The sequence below is a fragment of the Myodes glareolus genome, chromosome 2 (genome assembly GCF_982192425.1).
Source record: "Myodes glareolus chromosome 2, mMyoGla1.1, whole genome shotgun sequence".
NCBI classification, from domain to species: domain Eukaryota; kingdom Metazoa; phylum Chordata; class Mammalia; order Rodentia; family Cricetidae; genus Myodes; species Myodes glareolus.
This window is the reverse complement of record NC_142027.1, coordinates 774869-782042: the sequence shown is the minus strand read 5'-3', so window position 1 is coordinate 782042 and position 7174 is coordinate 774869. Positions and strand designations below refer to the sequence as shown.

The following is a 7174-nucleotide window of genomic DNA, read 5'->3' as shown; positions in this document are numbered from 1 at the left end:
ATTGAACGAGCATGTGATCAAACCGGATTCTCTGAATGTGGCTGACATGGGGGCTGACTGAGAAGCCATTGACAATGGCACTGGGTCTTGTTTCATCTGCATGTACTGGCTTTTTGGGATCCTAGTCTGTTTGGATGCTCACCTTCCTAGACCTGGAGGGAGCGGGGAGGAACTTGAACTTCCCACAGGGCAGGAAACCCTGACTGCTCTTAGGACTGGAGAGGGAGGAGGAGAGGAAGTGGGGGTAATGGGAGGGTATTGGGAGAAGGGGAGGAAGTGGAAATTTTTATAAATAAATGAATAAATAATAATAATAATAATAAAGACTTGGGTAGATGCTAAATTACAAACAAAAGTTACTTTTTTCTCAACATGTAGGATGTAGTTACACAGTTGACTCTATTAAATATAGAAGTCTTTTTTTCTTGCATTGATATTTTTTCTGTAAGTCAAAAATAATCCTTTATTATACAAATACAAATTCCTAAATATAGCAGTTCAAATTATTGAGACTAGAAACAGATTTTTCAGTTAGGTGAAAAAAGAAACCCTATATAACTATGCAGTGATTCCAAATACACAAGCCCATTATTCACATATATTTGTATATAGAGTGTGTGACTCAACATATTTTATTTGTGGCAGTACTCAAGTATTATACTTCATGAATTTACATGTAAATGTGTTCACATTTAATCATTTGTTTCTGTATCTCTTCTCAAAAATGAACAGAAAAAAGTATACTAGACTGGGATTCTACAGAAGTAGCTATTCTATAGATCTTTGGTGGTATCCTATCCATTTTTGTTTGACAATGCATCACTATAGAATCCCACTACAAATATGTTTTATTCTACAACATTAATATTCATCTCAAATATGTAAGACTATTTAACAGCTATTCCTGTTTTCAAGATGTTACAAAAAAACACTATTGGAAATTTTTCTTAAATAAAGATGAAAATTTAACATTATTTATACTCTGAATATTTTTAATCTTAACTGCTCCCCAAAAGGGGATAATTTGCAGCATTGTGCTAAATGTATTTCACACATGTTTAAATTTATTTCAGATTAATACAGACATTTGCGGATCATGGACTATAGTACTAATATCACAAAATTTGTTCTTCTAGGACTTTCTCAGACAAAAGAAATACAAGCTCTTTATTTTGTCTTATTTTTACTTTGTTACATTGCAATTTTATTCGGGAACCTACTTATCATGATTTCTGTCACATGTAGTCACCTTATCAATCAACCCATGTATTTATTTCTGAGTTACCTCTCATTTTCAGATCTGTGTTAAACTTCCACTGTGACCCCCAAGCTGATCATCAACTTAGTAGCAACACGAAAGTCAATTTCCTACAATGGCTGCATGACACAGCTCTTCACCATGCACTTCTTTGGGGGCATTGAGGTCTTTGTCCTCACGGGAATGGTCTACGATCGTTATGTGACCATTTGCAAACCCCTGCATTACACCATCATTATGAGCAGGCAAAGATGCGATGCAATGATTGCCGCTTCCTGTGCTGGGAGATTTCTGCATTCCTTGGTCAGTTTCTCCTGGCAGTGTTCTTACCTTACTGTGGCCCAAATGAAATAGATCACTACTTCTGTGATGTGTACCCTCTGCTCAAACTGGCTTGTGCTGACACCAGAAATATTGGTTTCTTGGTTATTGCTAACTCTGGCCTGATGGGCTTAGTGACTTTTGTGGTCTTGTTGATATCATACGCTGTGACCATATATACTGTCCGGTCTTACTCTCCAGAGAATCTTCGCAAAGCGCTATACACTTGCAGTTCCCACATTTCTTTGCTCCTCTACTCTTTATTTACATTCGATCAGCAACGACATTACCAGAAGACAAAATATTTGATCTTTTTTACACTATCATTGCCCCCATGCTCAACACCCTGATTTACACACTCAGAAGCAAGAAACAAGGAGATGAAGAATGCCATCAAGAGATTGCATCACCGTATCACAGAGGACGAGGGAAATAGACTGAAATCATAACTGTTTTCCACCATGACACAGGTTCTGGAAAGTACTTCTAAATTTAAGCATCAAATGGCAAATAACCTTTCGATCTTATGTAGCGATATGTATATCAATAGTATATATGTATATTGCACGCTACTGATATGTATGGGGCTGTCCGTAAGCAAATATTTACTGTTCTCTTTATTAAACCAGACCTCCTAACTATAATCCTGCTATTCGGATTTGCTGCTGTTGTTGATGTTCACGTTGTCTGTATTGCTTTGCTTGTTTGGATCTATAGCAAATTATGTTTGACAGGAGATTATCCTTAGCAATGTGTTCACCAGTTATAATCAAGTGAACACAGAGAACAGATAAAATCTTTATACTGTATGACTGTGTTCAGTAAACTAGTAATCAGATTTCAAAAACACTAAAACAAACTCTTAATAAATAACATAAGAGAATAGTCTAAAAGATCTACTTTATGGGTCACAAAATATTTCTCAAAAGTTTCACATTATGACTTAATTTAAAAAAACAAGCATTAAGTTATTATTATTATTTTAGTTTTTCACATTTCTAAAACCAATACATTTTTTCAAGCCAAAAATTATCTTTTACAGCAGTCCTCCCCACCTCTGATTTTTACAGAACTTCCATCAACCCCTATTCTGCAGTTGGAGGCAGCACTGTGCTATAAATATTTTATTTACAGATGAACACTCAATGCTTATTCATTGAGATTTGACCTGCCATGTGTTTATGTAATAATCATTTTAATTTTAAAAGGGTAGTTGAAATAGTTTCATTCCTTATTTAATACTGTAAAAATTAAAGAAAATTTTAGTGAAAATCGAATGCCGCCCTTGAACAAATAAAAGAAACCGAAATACATGTAAACTCAAGATGAAAAAAATGTCTAAAAGGCCAGTAACTACTTTATTCTGAATGCAGAAGAATTCAAAGGACTTAAAAAACTGCATTAAGATGAAAAAGATTACAAAATAATTTATTTTCAGTCTAATTCAAGCAAAACAAAATGAGGTACTGAATAATTTAGGAATATCTGAGAGCTGTCAGAATGATGCAGGCTGTAAAAATACATGGGCTGGCTCTCTCTAAACAGTGAAACATGGGATAATTCTCTATAAACAGAAATACATGGGATATAGAGAATGGTATCAAGATTTTTTTTTTAGAAAGTAATTTTATTAAATTATAAAAGTTTCCATTTCCGCCCCTCCTCCCAACACCCTCCCACCCCCCCCCCCACTCCCTCTCCTCCTCCCTCTTCGTCCCTAAGGGCAGACAGGGTTTCCTGCCCTGTGGGAAGTTCAAGTTCCTCCCCACCTCCCTCCAGGTCCAGGAAGGTGAGTATCCAAACAGACTGTATCCCCAAAATCCAGTATATGCAGAGGAAACAAGTCCCAGTGTCATTGTCAATGGCTTTTCAGAAAGACTCCAGGCCAGCCACATTCAGAGAATCTGGTTGGATCACGTCCGGGTTCAGTCCCAGTCCAACTGACCATGGTAAGTTCTCATTAGATTCGTCCCCTTGTATCAGTGGGTGGTAGCATCCCTCGCAGTCCTTATTTCCTTTTTCATTTTCTTCGTTCTTCTGCTCCTCATTTGGACCTTGGAGGGCTCAGTCCGGTGCTGCAATGTGGGTCTCCGTCTGTATCGCCATCCATCGCCAGATGAAGGATCTATGGTGATAAGCAAAATATTCATCAGTATGGTTATGGGCCAAGGCCAGTTCAGGCACCCTCTCCTCTGTCCAGAGAACAATCTGGGGATCTCTCCTTGGACCTGGGATCTCATTGATAATCAAGTCTCCTGTAAACCCTAAAATGACTCCCTTAGTTGAAATATATTCTTCCCTGATCCCCTATTCATCCTTCCTCCCTCCCCCCCATCCCGGTCAACCGAGATTTCCCCATTCCTTCCTTACTCCCTTCTCTCTAACCGTCTCCCCTTCCAACAACCCCCCCCCCCCATGCACCCGAGGTTACCTGGGACTCTTGTCTATTTCCTACCTCCTGGTGGATAGCTAAATAATCTTCATCAGGTTCATCTTCTTATTTAGCTTCTCTAGGATCACGAATAATAGGCTCAAAGACCTTTAATTATGGTTAGAATCCACTTAGGAGTGAATACATACCGTGTTCCTCTTTTTGGGTCTGGCCTACCTCACTCAGTAAAGCGTTTTCTATTTCCATCCATTTGCATGCAAAATTTAAGATGTCATTGTTTTTTACCGCTTTGAGTTTCTCTCCATTCAATTTGATGTTAGCTGTCGGCTTGCTATATATTGCTTTTATTATATTCAGGTATGATCCTCGTAAACCCAATCTCTCCAACACCCTTATCATAAAGGGTTGTTGAATTTTGTCAAATGCTTTTTCAGCATCCAATGAAATGATCATATGGTTCTTTTCTTTCAGTTTATTTATATGATGGATTACATTGATAGATTTGCGTATGTTGAACCAACCCTGCCTCTCTGGGATGAAGCCCACTTGATCATAATGGATGATTTTTCTAATGTATTCTTGGATTCGGTTTGCCAGTATTTTATTGAGTATTTTAGCATCAATGTTCATGAGTGAGATTGGTCTGTAATTCTCTTTCTTGGTTGTGTCTTTGTGTGGTTTTGGTATCAGGGTAACTGTAGCTTCATAAAGAGTTTGGCAATGATTCTTCTGTTTCCATATTGTGAAATACATTAAGGAGTACAGGTATTAGCTCTTCCTGGAAGTTCTGGTAGAATTCTGCATTGAAACCGTGTGGTCCAGGACTTTTTTTGGTAGGGAGATTTTTGATAACAGCTTCTAATTCTTCACGACTGACAGGTCTATTTAGATTGTTCACCTGGTCTTGGTTCAACTTTGGTATATGGTACTTATCTAAAAAAATGTCCATTTCTTTTACATTTTCCAACTTTGTGGCATATAAATTTTCGTAGTAAGATCTGATGATTCTCTGAATTTCCTCTGTGTCTGTAGTTATGTCCCCCTTTTCATTTCTGATCTTATTAATTTGCATGTTCTCTCTCTGTCATTTGATTACTTTGCATGGTCTCATCCACAGAGATGAGGGATTCAGCGCTCCCTAGGTGTATTCATGTAATGTGCCTCATTTGCTTATATTTAAATTATAGGTAAGTCATTTTTCTATAAGTAGAGTGCCATCTGCAAAATAGAGTCTGCTTTAATTTTACTAAGACAAGGACAAATTTGGTCAATAAAACAATAACTCATTAAATTCTGGTTTTGACACTGTTAGCTTTTTGAACACTGTGAATGGTGGGATTTTTGCCTTGAAACAACACCAATAAATAAATACAGCTTAAGCAGATTACAAAGGAAAATATAGATACTATGGTAGGAGCAAAATGTTTTATTTTTTTCCTTAATGAATTTATATTTGAATGATAAACTTGAGTAGAATTAGTTTCTTAAAATTTTCATTCATGATATAAAGTAGTATAACTGACACATGCTTTGAATTTTTTACTAATTTTTTAGACTTTATATGTTCTTTATTTTTTCCATAACAAGTATCAAATGAATTTTATAAAAATCATGCAAAATTTGAATATGGCAATGAATGAATATGCTCATAAATTTATAACTATCATTCCATAATTTTGGCAAATTATTTGAACATTTTTTGGTTTCTTGTTATTTAGATAGTGATTTTAATGTCCCTTCATTATATGGGTTCACATGAGAAAGGAGATCGTTTTCTTCACAGATGTTAAATAGTTGTGTTGATAAATTTTAACAAGATACACTTTTGTCTGTAAACATATATTTTGGGAATTTCCTCCCAAACTAAGTGAAGAAAAGTTAAATCAATGGAAAAAACATGTGTAAAATATTTTGCTTTACCTAAATTAATTCAGTTATCAAATATTTTTGGTAGTAGTTAAAATTATTCTTTGTGAACAGAACAACTTTTAAAATATTATAATTTTTATCTTTGAAAATGCTAGAAAAATTCAGTCTTTTCATTACATGTCATCACACAAAAACCTTTACATCACAGACCTAACAATAAAACATTTCTTACTGCTGAATATAAATTATTTATATTACATTAAGACTTAGATTACATTTAGATTTAGAAATTTGTTAAGTTTACATTATTGTTGCATTGATCATTTTATGAAGATTTTGTTTCTTTTATTTGGAGATATTTAATTTTTCTCCTTCTCAAAGATGAAATTGAAACACTGAAAAACATGGAGAATCAGAGTACTGTCTCAGAATTCATTCTGCTTGGATTTTCTAATGACCATGACATACAAATATTTTGCTTTGCACTTTTTTTTAGTCTGTTACATGGCTCTTTTGCTAGGAAATTTTGTGATCCTTATCTCAATTCGGTGCAGCCCTCTTTGTCATCAGCCAATGTACTATTTCCTCAGCCACCTATCTTTTATGGGTATATGGTTTACCTCCTGTGTGACCCCGAAATTCATTGGTGACCTGCTAGTAGTTAGGAAAACCATCTCGTATGCAAACTGCATACTGTAGGTCTTTGCAATGTACTTCTTTGGCATGATTGAAGTCATAATTCTAACAGTCATGACCTTTGACCGCTGTGTGGCCATCTGCAGGCCTCTTCACTAAATGGTCATAATGAACAGGACAAAATGCCATCTTCTAATGTTAGCAACTTGGGTTGGTGGAGCAGCCCACTCATTTCCCCAGTTTTCTATTGCTATCTTATTGCCCTTTTGTGGACCCAATCAAATTGACCACTACTTCTGTGATATCTTTTCTCTGCTTAAAGTTGCTTGTACTGACATATACATCATTGGTGTCCTTATTCTGGCCAACTCAGGTATCGTCACTTTAGTGACCTTTATGGTTCTATTTGTTTCGTATGTCATTATTTTACTCACTGTAAGAGCTCACTCAGCAGAAGGAAGACAGAAAGCACTGGGTACATGTATGTCTCATGTCACTGTGATAGTTTTATTCTTTGGGATGCTGTCTTAGACCTCCTACCACTTTCCCTGAAGATAAAGTATTTGCTCTGTTTTATACCATCATTGCTCCTTTGTTCAATCCCTTAATTTACACACTGAGAAAGGCAGAGATGAAAAATGAAAGGAGAAAAGTTTGGTGGGTGTCAGTTTCTAATTTTAAAGGAAGTATACAATTAA

The 7174-nt window shown here is 35.9% G+C and overlaps 2 pseudogenes; both read left to right on the top strand.

Moving 5' to 3' along the window:
• The first annotated feature begins 1096 nt into the window (after window positions 1-1096).
• Window positions 1097-2028, top strand: LOC148122835 (olfactory receptor 4P4-like; annotated as a pseudogene).
• A 4216-nt stretch (window positions 2029-6244) lies between these two features.
• Window positions 6245-7174, top strand: LOC148122834 (olfactory receptor 4P4-like; annotated as a pseudogene).